This window comes from Callorhinus ursinus, unplaced genomic scaffold (genome assembly GCF_003265705.2).
Source record: "Callorhinus ursinus isolate GAN/ISIS: 27379988/994484 unplaced genomic scaffold, GSC_fseal_2.0 scaffold4, whole genome shotgun sequence".
Classification (NCBI taxonomy): Eukaryota; Metazoa; Chordata; class Mammalia; order Carnivora; family Otariidae; genus Callorhinus; species Callorhinus ursinus.
The window spans coordinates 109,550,075-109,568,582 of record NW_027397066.1 but is presented as its reverse complement, the minus strand read 5'-3'; positions in this window follow the sequence as shown (position 1 = coordinate 109,568,582).

The following is an 18,508-nucleotide window of genomic DNA, read 5'->3' as shown; positions in this document are numbered from 1 at the left end:
CTGTCTAACTTAGCTTCTTCATCTGAAATCTGAGAATACTCTGTCTTTAAGACATATCCTGATAGTGTGGATCTTACAAAACAAATTATGTGAAAGGTTAGGCACCTGGTAGTTCTAAAATGTTTCAGCAAACCATCTCCGTGGACACTCCCCTCAAATCTGAATCTTTGAGAAAACTGAGTTTTGAAATACGTCACTCAACATTTTGTGTTCATTTCCTTAAAAAGACTAAGACAGTCTAGGAAAGAACTGGAAAGATACTTGAGATTTTTTTTTTTTGAAGATTTTATTTATTTATTTGTCAGAGAGAGAGAGAGGGAGAGCATGCACACACAAGCAGGGGGAAAGCCAGGCAGAGGGAGAAGCAGGCTCGCTGCAGAGCATGAAGCCTTATGCAGGACTCGATCCGGGGGCCTGGAATTAGGACCTGAGCAGAAGGCAGTCAGTCGCTTAACCGACTGAGCCACCCAGGTGTCCCTGAGATATTTTTAAATAATAGTAAATGCTCTCTTTTCCATCCAGAATAATTGAACAAAAATAAAATTAAATAACATAAGTCTGTTGAAGGACAAATTAATTAAAACATATTTTTAGCCAGTTTATTTTCATGATGAAGGCACTTAACTTACTTTATGCTTAAATGAATGAAGCACAGTGTATCTAAAATAAGACTTTCTATTCCTTTGGTTGAGATTATCCACACTTCAATCTGCCTGTTCCTGTCAGAAACATATTGGACAAGTTATTACATTTGTGCATATCTAATTGTCTTTTAAATTCTCAAAATAATGCCTTAAGTTGAAAAACAAAATACATTTAAACAAAGCAGTGAGAGTAGTAAACTCTATAGTTTACTACCTCTGCGTTAGATAATCTAACAAAGATTTATTCACATTTAGTGAACATTCTTGCCTTTACTACCAGTGGCTCTAATTAAGAATAATCACATAAAAAGGTCTTTTCATTTTTGTTGACTACCTGTTTCCTGTTTGCCTGAATCTCACTCGTTAGTTAGTATTTCCTGTTGGTTCATGGGTTTGTGACTACATAGCTAGCGATTACTCAAAATCAATATTTTTCACATGCTACTTAGTTTAATTCATCTTTATATTTCTCCTAATAGTTTGAAATATTATTGAGAACTATAATAATTTTCATCTAAATAAACACTCAAGATACTCTAGGTAAAGGGGGAGAAAACAAGCAAATTAATATATTTGGATGATTCACAACATATAGAAAGTAAGAAATAGATTAATTTTTGATATGTTTTTAATAAATAACATGGGCTAGACTGTAATTTATTTTTGACAAAATAAAATATATAAAACCTTCATAATCCATGTAAACATGCAAAAGAAAGAAAAAAATTAGACATGCGTGTCCTAGTATCATTAAAATAGTCATGGACCACTGTTAAGTTAATATGTATGTGTCTTGTTCTATTGTGTTTGTCTTTATTTTCAGTGAATATAACTTTTAAATCTGCAAATGGAATAAACCAACAAAATAACATCATTAAGGACTGACATACTTGTAGTATGTTAATACAGATCATCAATAAGATACATATTGTAATAAAATAGAAATAAGCTTTTTAAACTTTAATAATATTTAACAATAAAATTATAAATCATGTTTGGAAGAGGTTAATGTTGATGATACTAATGTTGTAAAATGGGTTATTTTACTTTCAGTCCCTGCATATGCTCACATTTTTTTCTTCTGTAAATAGTATATGGTTGGATTTTTGTATGTTTTAGTTTAACACCTGTTTTACTTTTCACTGGAGGATGTACTTATATGTATTTCATTTAGTTACTGATATATCCCTATTTAAAACTCTCATTTTATTTTTTGTTTTCTATCTTTCACACTAGACATTTTTTCTCTTAAAGTTTCCTCTTAATTTTAACTTGTACATTTTTAGCATTTAATTATTACCATCTTTTTGCAATTTATACTAATTCTGTTCTTTAATATCTACCAATAAACTTCAACATGCATAATGATCTTATCAAATTTGAACTCATAATCTTGTTATTATTTTCCTAGCTAACCAAGGGAACATCAATAATATTAACTCCATTAATCTACACATCAATTTTATGTTAGTGTTATCTTATGTTTTGTTTTTCCTTTTAGCTCATTAGAGATCATTATTTCTCTGTTCCAAAGTCAAACTAATATTTCCTTTGCTGATCATTTTTTTTTCACTTTAGAAATATTACATATGAATCACTCTTTTCTTCTGCCTAAAAATTTATATACATACATATGTTCTTTAAGATTTTCTTTGCTGAATGTCAGTTCTTCATAAGCTCAGGGTATTTTGGCTTGGTCTATAAATCAAGGCTGATTTTTTTTTTCTTTCATTGCATGGAATATATTTTTTATAATTCTGTTGGCTTTTACATTGTTTTTAAGAAGTCACTTGTTTGTCAGCCACCTTTTAAAGTGTCCTTTTTTCTTTGGGTGTTCTGAGAACTTCTCTTTTTCTCTCTCTGTCTTTCTGTCCCTGACTTTGTCATTATTTTCTCTTTCTTCTACATCAGATTTATTATTAAGGGCTAGCTTAGGATTTTATTTTTTTTTGTTTTGCTTTAGGTTCACTGAGCTTCTTGAATAGATACATCAGTGTCTTCCATGATTTCTAGAACTGCCTAAACCATTAAATATTTAAATATTTCTTTGCCCCAACTATCTTCTTTGAAAACTCTATTTAAATAAATCATCCCACACAACTTTCCAATTTTGGTAACCTCTTTTCTTTATTTTCATCTTTTTATCTCATTGTGGCAAACTGTAATCATTCTCTTGCAAAATCGAGCTTCCACTCATCTAATTCTTCCTTTAGCTATGTCCAAAATGCTGGCAGACTCATGCCCTCAAAGTTTTACTTCACTTATTACATTGTTTGTTGCTTCATGTTTGTTACGTATTTCATGTTAATTTGGCTTGGAGGTAACATTGCATTTTTACTCGTATTTTCAAGTTTTTAAAAAATTTCTTGAAAATAATACAAATACCTGTTTTTTTGGTGATTATTTAACAATACCAGTTTTTGTGATTTTGTTTCCATTGTTTTTTTCTGCTGCTTATTGCTCATTGTGTATTGTTTCCTCGTGTGCTTTATTAGCTTTGAAAGTGTGATGCACATTATCTATCAAAATTATTTTAGAAAATTCCCCAATCCTAGAATGAAAAATTCCCACATAGAATAATTTCCTTTATCTCTCTACCAGAGGTCCTGGAGATTATTATCCAGAAAAAAAATAAAAATTAAATTAATAGACTCATGGACCTTCAAGGTAAAGCAAATGAGTCCTAAAAATCCCTGTGACAGCGAACCTATGGATTCCTCTTCATAATCAGAACTTTTTCTCTTCTTATTTCATAATCTGCTTTAATTAATTTTCAAGTAACATTCCACAAATCTTCTTGGAAGTGGAGAGAGACTTAGTGAATCCAGAAGTAGAATTGCTGAATTATATGATAGCTCTATTGTTAATTTTATGAGAAACCTTCATACTGTTTTCCATAATGGCTAAACTAATTCAGATTCCTTCCAACAGCACATAAGGGTTTCCTTTTCTCCACACCCTTACCAACTTTATTATCTCTTATTTTTCAATAGAATAGCCGTCCTGGCAAGTATGAAGAGATATCTCATTGTGCTTTTGATTTGCATTTCCCTGGTGATTAGTAATGTTGAGCACTTGTTTATATACCTGTTGGTCATAAAAAGTGTTGGGAAAACTGTATAGTCACACACAAAAGAATGAAACGGGACCCCTATCTTATGCCATACACAAAACTCAAATCAAAATGAATTAAAGATTTAAGTGTAATACCTGAAAACATAAAACTTCTAGAAAAAACATAGGGAAAATCTCCTTGACATTGGTCTTTGCAATAATATCTTGGATATGACACCAGAAGCTCAAGCAACAAAGGCAAAAATACACCAGTGGGATTACACGAAATGAAAAAGCATCTGTACCTGCAAACGAAATAATCAACAAAATGAAATGCAACCTATGCAATGAGAGAAAGTATGTGCAAACCATCATTCTTTCTGTAAGGGGTTAATATCCTTTAAATATATCAGGAACTCACACAATTCAACAGCACAAAAACAAATAACCTTTTTCAAAAAATGGGCAAAGAATTTTAGTAAACATTTTTTTCCAAAGGAGTCATTCCTTTTATTAAGCATTGTTATCAAACTATTTCCATGTACTTGATGAAAGAAAAAAATGTATATAGTGCTATAAATTAGTTGTTCTCTCAGCTACATATAATTTTATTTTATAAATAAGAAGTAGAATTATTATTTTATTAAATTAAACAAGGAAAATCAGTTCCACTTATAATAAATAATTCATGATATGTTTGGATTAAAATGTTTACTTTACTGGAAGAACATTCCAAATCTGAAAGATACTATATAACATTTTCTATGCATATATTATTCAGAGTATACTGAATATTTGTGCCTGAAAACTTAACATACACTTAACATAATAGATGCACTAACTTATACTGCTTCACTTCTTCAAAGGTGTTTTTATTTACAGCTAATAACTTATTCTAGGAAGAGAATTAAACATAGCTGAAAGCCTTGCTTATGTTTAAACAGGTGGAAAAGGCAAGTTTGAACATGCAATATTTATTGCCCACCTTTCTGCTATCTTTGTTTTGCTCTCAAGGGATTCTCCCTTCAGAGGAATTTTTGCTTTGACAATAGAGAATAGGAGATTTTAGTTTAAATATTGTCAGCACTCTTATCGCTCCACTCTGCAATATTTTTTTTAATTCAAAATACTCCCAAACACTTCAGTTTATGATGCCAGAATTCACCCTTAAGAGAAATAGTAAAGAAAGTTTTAGTAAAGAAAAACAAATAATATAATGAGGTATCACAATACCTATGCTAAAGATTAAGGATAGATTACTCTAAGATCAGATTTATCCTCTTATTTAAAATAACTTAATAGTAACACACACACACATATGGAGACAGAGAGAGAGAGAGAGAGAGAGATGACACTGGATATGAATAAAGATGGGCAGTGATCTTTGAGAGAGAGAAAAAAGAAGAGGGGACCCTATGAATACCCTATTTTATTTACTACCTAGAGAGAGGTGCAAGGCAGTTAGGCAAGGAAAGCGACCCCTGGAGTTGAACATACAAAGTCAAGGGTTCCGGGGAGATCATGGTGGCTAAAATTGGCAGGTCTGAAATAGTAAAGATTCAAAGAGAAAACTCTCCGGTGTCTGCAAATATTCTCTTGAGCATTTAACAGAATACTGATTAATGCATACATCTGAATCATCTATTCAAGACGAGGGAAACTTGCAAGGATTAAAAGAAACAGTGCCAGACATTCATATAAAACTTAGATTATGCAGGGCCTCACCAGCCAAACTAAAAAACAAACAAATAACAATAACAAAAGAAAACAAAACAACAACAACAAAAAACAACTCGTAGTTCAGAGGGCATTTGGTAATCAGGGAAGCCTTACCTCAGGAGTAGGAATTAATTACATTTATACCGAATATTGATGTGAACCCATCAAAAAATCATAAATGTGAAATCTGAAAGGATCTATTTCCAATAAATTACCTGTGTTCCAGAAAAAAAAAAAGCTCAAAGATACCAAAAAAAAAATAAAAAAAAAAAACAAAAAACAAAACAGTACCCACAAAGATAAAATTAATAAAAACGGTCATCCAAAACTGCAGACAAATTGAAATTTCTATAACAGAGTCAAAAGAGATTGACAATATTAAATTTTGTAAGGATTTGGAGCAAGAGGAAATCTCGCATCTTGACGGTAGGAATGTAAAATGCTTCAACAACTTCTCAAAACGCTTTCACAATTTCTCATAATGTTAGACTCATGTATATACTATGACCAACAACTCCACTGCAATGCATTTGCAAATTCCCCCTTCCCAAATAAAATACAGATGTTCACAAAATAATCTGTATAGTAATGTACATAGAAACCTTATTTAAAATAGCCAACATTTTGAAAGGTTCTAAATGTCCATCAAAGGGAGAATAGATAAAGTGTGCTGTATTCAGGGAAGAAATAGCCTTTCAGCAATTAAGGGTTATGAACTTCTAATAAAGACAATGACTCAATGAATCTCAAACACATGTTGAACCAAACAAGCCAGGCATAAATGAATATAAACTGTCTGAAGTTTAAAAGGACGTAAAACTAACGTGTAGTGATCAGAAGAATGATTGCTTCTCTACTGAAAGTTATTGCCTAGAAAGAATGAGGAAAGTTTCTTGGGTGGTATTTGTAATTTTTAATGAGGCATAATTTATATCAATACAATAAAGATATTAACAAGTGTTCAAGGATTTAGATTTGACCATACCATATATCCTACCACAAAAAAATAATATTAAAAAAAGTCTTACCAAAGGACACTTTATTTTTAAAGATTTTATTTATTTCTTTGTCAGAGAAGAGAGAGGGAGGGAGAGAGCACAAGCAGGGGGAGTGGCAGGCAGAGGGAGAAGCGGACTCCCGGCTGCACAAGGAGCCCGATGTGGGACCTGATCCCAGGAGCCTGGGATCATGACCTGAGCAAGAGGCAGATGCTTAAGCAATGAAGCCACCCAGGTGTCCCACAAAATGACACTTTAAGTGAAATAAATTTACAACTATTTGAAACCCAGTCAGTTAGGTTTCTATAAAATTAATTATTCACCTTCCCCATCACCCTAGCTCCATAATTACTCCCAAAGACTTATCCAAGAGAAATGAAAACTCATATGCACAGAAATATAATTAGTTTTGCCTTATTTTCTGGAAAATTTCTTTAATATCAACCTCTAAATCTATTACAGGTCATCTTAATTTATTACCACACTTTAAATCTCAATATTTTTATAGTTTTCTCCAAGCACCCTGTTATTTTTTTTTTAATTGAAATATAATTGACATAGAACATCATTGTTCTAGGGGCACCTGCGTGGCTCAGTTGGTTAAGCATGAAACTCTTGGTTTCAGTTCAGGTCATGATCTCAGGGTCCTGAGATCAAGCCCCACACTGGGTTCCCCACTGGACACAGAGCCTGCTTAAGATTCTGTCTCCCTCTCCCCACCTGTTTGCACTCACTTTCTAAAAGAAAGAGAGGGGGTGTCTGGGTAGCTCAGTTGGTTAAGCAACTGACCGGCTCAGGTCATGATCTCAGGGTCCTGGGATCCCCACTCAGAGAGGAGTCTGATTGTCCCTCTCCCTCTTCCTTTGCCTCTCCCCCTGCTCATGATCTCTCTGTCTCTCAAATAAATAAATAAAATATTTTTTAAAAATTTGGGTGGTGCTTGGGTGGCTCAGTTGGTTATGAGTCCTGCTCTTGGTTTTGGCTTGGGTCATGATACCCTGGTCCCTGCATTGTGCTCCCCACTCAGCAGGGAGTCTGCTTCCCCTCTCCCTTGGCTCCAACCCCCACTCGCACTCTCTCTCTCTCTCCTCTCTGAAATAAATAAATAAATCTTTAAGAAAATAAAAAGAAATAAAAAGAAAGAACATGATTGTTTTTGTTTTTGGATGCAAATTTCTACTAACTCTCCAAAGATGAGTATTTTAAGCATTATTTCTTCTTCATTGTGTCTCTTTCCTCCAAAAAGCTTGGATCAAAGTTCAATGTACAAGTGTGCAATAACTGTCTGCAAGCTTCACTATAACATGATCTGGCTTAGTTATTTAATTTGGGAAATGCTATGTCAAAAGCTTTAACTGTTTATTAGTCATGGTTTAACTAGAGAAGTAGAACTAGGAGAAGATATTTTATGACATCTGCTATAAGAAACTGACTACTTAGGCAAGTCCAATATCCTTAGGGCAGGCTGTGAGGGAGGCAGGCTGGAACTTCAGGGCAGAAGCTGAAGCTGCTGTCCACAGGGAGAATTTCTTCCTCCAGATTACCCTGGATTCTGTTTTTAAGGTCTTTCATGTGATTGAATCAGACTCACCCGTATTTACTTAGGGTAATGTCCTTTGCTTAAAGTCAACCGATTACTGACTTTAACGAAATTTAAGATACATCTTCAAAGAATATCTCGATTAGTGTTTGAATACTGGGAACTGCAGCCTAGCCAGGTTGACAAAAGACAGGATCATCACATTTAGATTCCAAGGAAAAAATAGACATCATCAATGAATCCTTTTTATTTCTTCATATTTAAATCAATTTATGACTAATTTATAAAAGTAAGAATAAAGGTAGAGTAAAGGACAACACAATTAGAAATTGCAATAGGGGTCCCTCTGTGGCTCAGTCGTTAAGTGTCTGCCTTCAGCTCAGGTCATGATCCCAGGGTTCTGGGATCGAGCCCCGCGTCGGGCTCCCCGCTCGGCGGGAAGCCGGCTTCTCCCTCTCCTACTCCCCCTGCTTGTGTTCGTTCCCTCTCTCGCTGTGTGTCTCTCTCTCAAATAAATAAATAAAATATTTTAAAAAATAGAAATTACAATAAAAAATTAAACAGCACACCTAATTTTTTTACCATATTTTTTCTGACTTGAAAGCATATATACCCTAATTGAGCCACATCCTCTGAATGCAACAAATTTCTCATCTAGTGTGTGTATGAACTTGGAACATATTCATCCTGTAAATACTGACTCTGGGATTTAAATGTATTTCTAATAAGTTCTAGCTTACTGTTAACTCTTTTTTTTTCCAAGCTTTATCGAGATATAATTAACATATAACAATAAATCTAAGGTGTACAGTGTGATGATTTGATAACCATGTATGTTGTAAAATGATTACCATGATAATGTTAGATAACACGTAATTACCATTTTGGGGGGTTATCAGAATTTTAAATATGGCAATGTATATGAAATAAAATTACTGATAAATGAAACAAGCATTTTATATACCATTTTGTCAAAACATGAATTCAAAATATCCTTCCTTTCCTTGAGTCCTAGATTTTCTCCAGTTTGAACAAATATCGGCACTACTAACTCTGTACCTAATTTAAATAACTGATTAAAGATACATCATGTATTTATTTGCATGAATGTGCAAAAGTGCAAATGTTATTTTGAAAAGGAGCAAAAAAGTTAATGAGGATATTTAGTTAAGTCAAGGAGTCCGTTTATTGGATAATTCAATCTCATTAATTAGATGACTCATTATAATGTAAAGTCCATTTTTTGAGTCAGTGGCTAGTGAAAAAAAGCTCATGTTTATAACATCATTCTACTAAGAAACTTGAAGATTATTTCATTGTTGTTCATCAGGTTAATAAGACAAGAGCAATGAGATAAAAATGAATGACAGTTATTTCTTGGGTTGGAAGCAGAGAGATTTAACAAAAGAGGAAAGCATTCTTACCCACTTGCTTAAAAATTAAGACCAAATTTTTCATAATATTTTTTGGCTTACTGCATGCCAGTGCTCAAGATCTAATTATGAATAAATCATTATCTCTGTTTTATAGAAGACTACAGTTTTCTAAAAACTATAACTGGAAGGTGGATAAACATAAAAATTATAACAAAACACAATAAAGACATATCTTTATGAAATATTTTAGAGTGAGTGTCAGCAAACTTTTTCTGAAAAGGGCTTGATACTAAATATTTTAGGTTTTGACAGTCATATGATTTGTGTTGCAATACTCATTTCTGCACTGTAGCACAAAACTTTCATAGACAATATGTAAGTGAATGAGCATGTCTGTGCCCCAGTAAAACTTTATTAGAAGACATTTGAAATTTTAAATGTAATGTAATTTTTACATCACAACATATTCTTTTCAAAAGGGTACACTTAAAACTCTACAAACCATTATTACCTGGCACGTTATATAAAAACCATGATCCATGGACTACTAACATCTGTACTGGAGAAACAGAATTAGTGTATTAGTAAAGTTTTCCCACAGAAAAAAGAGTTTGAAATGTGAGTATCAATTATGACTAGGAGAGTTAACTGAAAAGTCCTTCAAGAAAGATTGAGTGGGTTTTGCAGGGTACTCTTATGAGAAAGAGTATGGAATTCAGGACAATGGCAAATAATTTTGTGGGCTTCAATGTGTGTGTGTGTGTGTGTGTGTGTGTGTGTGTGTGTGTGTGTAAGGGGGAGATGTCAAGAGATAATAGTAAAGAATTTATTTTGGAATAAATTACAAATGCCTTTAGACCTTCCAAAGTGTTTATCATTTATTCTAATGGAAGTGACAAGAAACTAATGGGATTTAAATAGGAAATAAAAGAATCGGACTTATATTTTGTAAGTCTCACCTCAGATGCATAGTTAGGGAACACACTATAGAGAGACAAGACTTCAGGAAGAGAGTTTATGGATTAGATAGTACATGCAATAATCCAAGAAAAAAACCTAAGGTGACACCAACTACAGTTCACTTATATGTATATTATTTTTACATGCCACTAAATGGAAAAATTAAATATGTTACTACAATGGCTTAGATATTAAATTCTTATTATCATTGAAATTAATTTCATGTTATATAACAAAACCAGTGCATTTATCTAAGCATCTACTCTCTTGATGACCGCCAAATGCTGGGCTGCCAAGTGTTGAGATGGTCAATTAAAACAACAAGCTAAAATGAAAGTAATAGTCAAGAATTTAATTACTTACTGAGATAGTATAATGGGCTAAGCAAGAAAAGTCACTGGTTCCCCTATGTTCCATTTTACCCCCAAGAACAGCTCTGGGTAAGGGTCAGGTGAGTCAGCACAGATGTAGGGATCTTCTCACTACCAAGGAACCATGAACAAAAGTTTTCTCCCATTTTATAGATGCGGGTTTTGGGGGAGGAAGAAGAGAAAGGGCTAGGAAATGCACTGACTACTGAGTCAGAGTGAGGAAAAATGTTCTCCAGGTTTCCCCTTTATCCCCCCGCCCCCAAGAAGGAAGTCTCAAAAGAAGAAAAAGACCTCTGCCAGGCATCTCTAATAAGAAATCTCAAATGGAGATGCCTGGGCATTAATGGCAGATATGTGCAAGAAGATGGCTGGCTAGCGTGATCTTTTGGGCCTGATCCTAAGGAGTTACAAGGCTTTATTTGGCAGGCTTCACAGGAAAAGCTGCTATCTGCACACCAGACTTGGTGCACAGCCAATACATCGCTCTCCAGTCTCTGGAGGGAGCTGTTTCCTGACCGGCAACCTAGCAACAGAAGGCAGACCAAGTAGAGACCTTCTTCCTTTGGAGTTATCAGGAGACACTCGTCAAAAATGCCCTCCAACAATAAGCAGCTAAGGAAAGTGCTCTTCTTCCCTGCCAGACCTGAGACTGCTCTGTCTATTCAGAAACACCAAGGCGAAAGGGCAAAACCAGCAAGAGGGACCCAGTTCACTGAGAGGCCTGGTCTAGAAAGATTCTTTGTGCAAACCTGAGACTCTCCTCTCCCGCCGAACGGCACCAGTGTTGCCGGGAGACATTGTGGGGAATTCCACCATACTCTTTACCCACGGAAGAATACCCTGCTTTGGGAAAACCGCTTCCATCCTCCTAGTTAAGTGTACCAGGGACCAGTAAGATCCTGATTAGTGCTATATAAACCAAACAGACCAAAATAACGACATGCAAGTTCTAAAAATTAAGCTGGCATTAGACCCACAGCCCAAAAAAGCAGGCTGGGATCTGCATGCTATCTAAAATCAGGATGACTGCCTGCTAAAATAAATGATTTCAATAATACTCAAAGTCATCTAACATGATAAACAAAATGTCTAGGATACAATAAAAAATCATCTATCGTACAAAGAACGAAAAAAACACAACTTAAATGAGAAAAGATAATTCATTGACGGTAGCACCAAGATCAATTAGATGTTAGAATCATATGAAAAGGACTTTAGAGTAAGCATCACAAAAAATGTTTCAAGATTGATTACAAGCAATTGATGAAATTTAATTATTAGAAAAAAAAAATTAGGTCATGTAAAAGAACCAAAAAGAGAAATTAAGAAACTGCTGAATGGGGTCAATGACAGCGTGGAGATTAAAGATGATGAATCAATGAACATGAGAGCAGGATAATAGAACTTAACCAAGTTGAATATCAGAGACAAAATAGAATGATCAAGGAAAATACACATACTCAGGGATGTGTGGGGCAACAACAAAAGATTCAACATCCTTATTATATCAGTACCAGAGGAGAAGAAAAATAGAATGAGGCTGAAAGAGAATTTGAAGAAACAATGCCTGCAAAAGATCTCAAGTTGGGCAAAAGAATCAAACCTAAAGATTCAAGAGCCTAAAAATCAATTAATTGAGTGACAGTAGATTTCTTATGTGAATCAAGAGAGACCAGAAAGAAGTGACACAATATTTTCCAAGTGCTGGAAGGAAAGAACTGTCAGCTGTGAGTTTTGTATTTGGTGAAACTATGCTTTAGGAATGAAGGCTTAATAATATTTTCAGGCAAAGAAAATCTGAAATAGTTTGTTGCTGGCAGACCTACCGTTAAATGTTTGTTAAAAGATTTTCTTCCAGGAAAAGGGAACTGATAAAAGAAGGAATTTTGGAACCTCAGGAAGGAAAGAAGAAAGAAATAACAATAGCAAAAGAATGGGTACATAAGATAGATAGCCCTTTCTTAGTGAGTGTTAAAATCAATCATATTTGATGATTGAAACAAAAAGTATAACCCCATCGAATTCAAAGTAATGATATTTAAAAGTGAAGAATATAAAGGAACATAGACTTCCACACTTTAATAAAAAGGGTAAAATGTTGATATTTGCAGACTTCTAAAAATCACATACATATAGGGGCACCTGGCTGGCTCAGTAGGCAGAGCCAGAGGCTCTTGATCAGGGTCGTGAGTTTGAACTCCAGGATCGGTGCAGAGATTACTTAAAATAAATAAATATTTAAAAATCATATACATATATTACAATACCTAGAGTAACACACTCACTTAAGTATATCAACATTCCCAGGGCAAAGAGTGTATAAAGCAGATATACTCAAAAATTGTTTAAGTAAATCAAGATGAAAGTGCAATGGAAAAGTAAGAGAAGAGAAACAGAAGAATGAGAGGCTGAAGAAACAAATAAAAATAGCAAAATGGCAGGCTTAAACCCTAGCATATTAATAACTACCTTACAATGTGAATGGTTTAAATACACCAATCAAACAAGAAATTGGCCACATGGATAAAAACAGCCCAATTATATACTGCTTACAAGAAACTCATTTCAAATCCAATGACATAGGCAGGTTGAGAAAAGAATGGTAAAAAAAAAAAAAAATCAGGGAATCATTTACAAAAAAATAAGGAAAGGAAGTAGTGTTTCTATTAATATTTGGATTAATATTTGATAATCTAGACTTTAGAGCACAGAAAATTGCTAAAATAAAGATGGACATTACTAATGATAAGAAGATCAGTCTGCCAGGAGACATAACAGTTCTAAATGTGTATGCTCTAAGTGACGGAGTCTCAAAACACATGAAGAAAAAATTGAACTGAAAGGAAATGTAGACAAACTCACATTGTAGTTGTGGATTTTGACATACAAACTCACAATTGTAGTTGTGGATTTTGCTCTTCCAGCAACTAATAGAACTTCTGGGCATAAAATCAACAGCAGCAAGCACATAGGAGATCTGAACAACATAATCAAAACCAACAGGATTATACATAAGCACACACATATATCAATTAATGTGTGTGTGTATATTATGTATGTGTACATACATACAATCATAGCAGAATATATTTTTCAAGTGCCTATGGAATATTTACCAAAATGGGTAATTCCTTTGGCCATTAAACAAATTCTGGGGCGCCTGGGTGGCTCAGTCGTTAAACGTCTGTCTTCGGCTCAGGTCATGATCCCAGAGTCCAGGGATCGAGTCCCGCATCGGGCTCCCTGCTCAGCGGGGAGGCTGCTTCTCCCTCTGCCTCTCTCGCTCTCTGTCTCCTATGAATAAATAAATAAAATCTTAAAAAAAAAATTCTGAGAAATTTAAAATAATTGATATCACACAGAGTATGTTCTTGACCATAGTGGAATTAAATTAGAAATCAGTAAGAGAGAGCCAACTGGGAGATTGCTAAATACATAAAATTAAACAACAGTTTCAAATAATAATCTATGGGCAAAATAGAAATCCTCAAATGAAATTCAAAAATGTATAGAAATAACTGGAAAGATAGATTACAACATACGAAGATATGTGGGATGAAGCAGTATTGGAAAGAAAATTTAGAGCACTAAATGCTTAACTTAGAAATGATGGAAGGTCTCAAGTCAATAGTTTAAGGACCTACCTCGAGAGTCTTTATAGTTTTTGATATAAAATCATGTCTTCTGCAAACAGAGACAATTTTACTTCTTCCTTTCTTATTTATTTTGGTGTGTAATTACCTTTGCTAGGACTTCCATTACTAAGTTGAACAGAAGTGGTGAGAGTGAGCACCTTTGTTTTGTTCCTGATCTTAAAGAAAAAACCTCAACCTTTCACGGATGAATATGTTGTTAGCTGTGGGTTTATTATATATGGCCTTTATTAAGGTGAGTTATGTTTGTTCTATACCCAATTTGTTACGAGTTTTTGTCATGAAAGGATGTTGTACTTTGTCAAATGCTTTTTTTTGTATCTATTGTGATGGTCATATGATTTTTCTATCTCATTTTATTAGTGCAATATATCACATTTATTGATTTGCATATATTGAACCTCTGTATTATTTCTTATAAAATATATGTGAATCTACAATTTCAATTAAGAAGTACGAAGTGGATTGGAAATAATATTGTACCTGTCAGAATTTTCTGACCATAACTAAGTGATTGTTTTTTAATATTATCAGACTTGTTTTCATATATACATTAAAGTTGTTGAGAAAATGAAAAATGCTATATTTAGATTTGATAGAGCCAAAAGTACAGAAAGATAACAGTGAGTTGAAGAGAAAGTTTAAAAGAAATATCAAACTGTAAATAGACAGCAACACAAATAAGAAAAAAAAAAAAAAAGCCCAACCAAAGATCTTGGGATATAGAAGGAAAAGCATCACAATAGCTCTTAAATGAAAATAATGTATGTGGTAAATGTGTACTTCATCTGAAAAGTCTGTGAGTAAATGAGAAGATGATTTCATCCCCCGTGAATTAGATATGAAATTGATAGAGGTCAACCAGTGGGAACTTCTGACAAAAGGTTTGTGGGGGTGAATATTGGAGACAACATTAGCGTGTCCTTGGAGATTGAAATATATATAGATATATAAAAGCGTGAGCTTTTGAAGAAATGTGACAGAGGAGTATTTTAAATAATTGCCATTTATTTTTCAAACCAACTTAGAGGTGATCCAGAACTTTACAAATTCTGCCTGCATGCCTTTCACCTGAGCATTCTTGAAGATTCATGACTTGAAATTGGGTAAATCTAATTATGTTGTTGTTTCCCAAGCCAATATAAATGAAATAGATAATTTTTAACTTAAAATTGGAAATAACTAGGTAATTTCATGAAGATAATTTCAAAAATATTCAAATCTTAAGTCTTAATTTTAAGTATAAAAATGATTTTTGATCACCGACCAAATCCACACTTAGCACAAAATTTTTGCATTTATTGAGCTTAATATGAAAACTGAAGTGTCTTAATATTTCAGTGTAATATCTGGACTACAGAAACCCTAGTATTTTTTCCTCATGACCTTCAAAAACTTGTTACTACTACATAGTGTCTTTGTACTATATTACCATATGTAATACTACTAACTATTTATATATATTTATCAAGCTGATTTATAGAGAGGGTAAACAATTTCTCAGGATAAAAGCCCATTAGAAATAGAATCTTGAAACAGAAAACAGAATATTTATCAAGTAAACGTTTTCTCTGATTTACCATATTTTCTGCCGCTTATTATGCCTTGATGGCAATACCACAAAATGCTTATGTTAGCTTTATACATCATTTTATAAAAATCCATTCAATAATTTCAATATTTACCATACTAACTCCCTGATTCTCTTCTACTTATATTAATGCATTTTATCACTCCTCACAAACCCCAGTGATTACTTTTTATTATCCCCAACTTGTCTGGCTAACATGGTATGGCAAGTGTATGCCTGGACCACAAATCAGCGCTCTTAAACTGTGAAACATTTTCCACATTTACTAAATATTTACTAAATGCCGGGTACTTTCTAAATGCACAAATTAAGGTGTTTAAAGATTAGAGAAAATGGCAAGTTTATGATTAAAATTCTTTATCAATAAGTTGTCCCTTGGGGAAAATTCAACAGTACTGGGCATAAGAACACACCTTAATCCTGAATTTCAGGAGAAGGTTTGTGAGTACAAATTAGGAAAAAAAGAAATACCAACCACAAAGATAATAAAAAGAGAAAATGGCACATTATGGTGGCAAAAAAGTATAACCGCAGTATAGAATTAGGAGGAGGTCAAGGAATATTTTAGTAATGACAAAACATAAAGTTTTCTCTTTCATGATAAAGAATGTATATTTTGTCCTAGGGGGCTTTTAAAGATTTAAAGAAAAGTGATGCAGTGATTAAATTTAACTATGTAATTTTAATCACTTTGGCTTCTCTGTGAGAATTAATAGAGAGAGATAGTACACTGATACATTGAATAGTATCACTGAATTGTTAATTGTAATAATCTAGGTTAAAAATACTATCTATGGTTAAACTAAAATGACACTAATTTGGAGATGGAAAGAAAAGAGAATATATATGAATTAATAAATTGCATTTTGGTCCCATTGAGATATTCTTTTATGGTATTCAAGAGAAGAAAAAAATGTCTAGTGTATAATTTGATAAATATATCTGAAATTTAGAAGCAAAATCTGAGTTGGTGATCTAGATTTTAGAGACATCAGACACTAACTAAAAGCATGGGGGTGCAGGATGTGAGTCCAGGAGCACTCGTAGCATGAGAAGAGAAAAAGATTGAGTACAAAATCCTTAGGAACTGGAATATTTTAGGATTAACTGGAGAAATAGTAGCATTATTTTAAATCTTAAGAAGACAAAGATAAAGGGAAAACAGTAACAATACTACAACCAATAATCACAAGGAAACTTGGATTCAGTTTATGCATGAGACAAAGATTAAAGTGTTTTATTTTTTTACTCTTCAGAGCAAACATTTTGTTTTGTTTTGTTTTTTCTTTGCTTTCCAGGTATTAATTTATTTATTCCACAGAGCTAGCCAGTGATGTAAATTCTGCTGTTTTCCTTAAATTCCAAATGAGAAAACTGAGGTAAAGAGAGGTCAAGAACTGTTCCAATATGATAACAGCAAGGAATTGATAAAGCCTGGATTCACATGCAGTTAATCTGATTCCGGAGATGACATTGCTCCCTATCATGGGGAATTGCCTGAGCAGAGTGTGGTGTCACTGAAGGCAAGGCAAGAGGGTCTTCAGAAATGGAGGGAAATGAAAGATAGTTCCATCATTTCAAAAATGATGGTTAGAACAGGGAATGAAATGTTACCTTTGGTAACATTTAAGAAACATTTAAGAAAGGACAATCTATTGGAAATCAGGTATTAGCTTAACAAGATATAAGAATGGGAAACTTGTGTGTGATAAGATTACAGACTTGAATAAACTTTAAAAGAATTTCGAAAAGAGTTGGAAGACACATGAATGAATGACATAACTGATCTATTTATGGCCTTGAGGAGTTTGAAGAGGATAACACCGAAACAAAGTTGGTAGGATTAGGTATACAGGGGAAGAAGCACATATACCCTGCCTGTTGTGGTATACTTAGATATTTACCATCACAGTAAGTAATAGATACTTAATAATATTTCAATCAAAGACATACTAAGGGCCTTATTTTGCAATTAATAAACTAATATTGGTTAACCCAAACACTCTAATGTTTATGACTTTATATGGTGTTATAATGGCTTTCATAATTTAAAAACAAATTAAGTGTTTTCTTCTGAGTTGAAACATAGTGTATGCTGTATTGTGTCAATTTGTCTGAGGTAGTTGTTCAAATTAGAGAAAATTAATTAACGGTTTGGGTGTAAGGGCTGTTGTGTTAGATATCAAAAGTGTATTACTGACTAGACAACCTTATGTCAGTAATAAAACTATAAATTAAATAAGTTTTATGTGAATATAGTTTAATTGATTTTTATATATAATTGTGCTGAGGTTGTATATCATAGTCCTTTAGTTGATAACCAACTCTCATGATATCTCAATTAGTTTGCTTTACTTTTATAACTGGATCAATTTAGAGTTTAATTTCAGTTTTTTTTAAAGATTTTATTTATTTACTTGAGATAGAGAATGAGAGATAGAGAGCATGAGAGGGAGGAGGGTGAGAAGGATAAGCAGACTCCCCGCTGAGCGGGGAGCCCGATGTGGGATCGATCCCGGGACTCCAGGATCATGACCTGAGCCGAAGGCAGTCGCTTAACCAACTGAGCCACCCAGGCGCCCTAATTCCAGTTTTTTAAAGG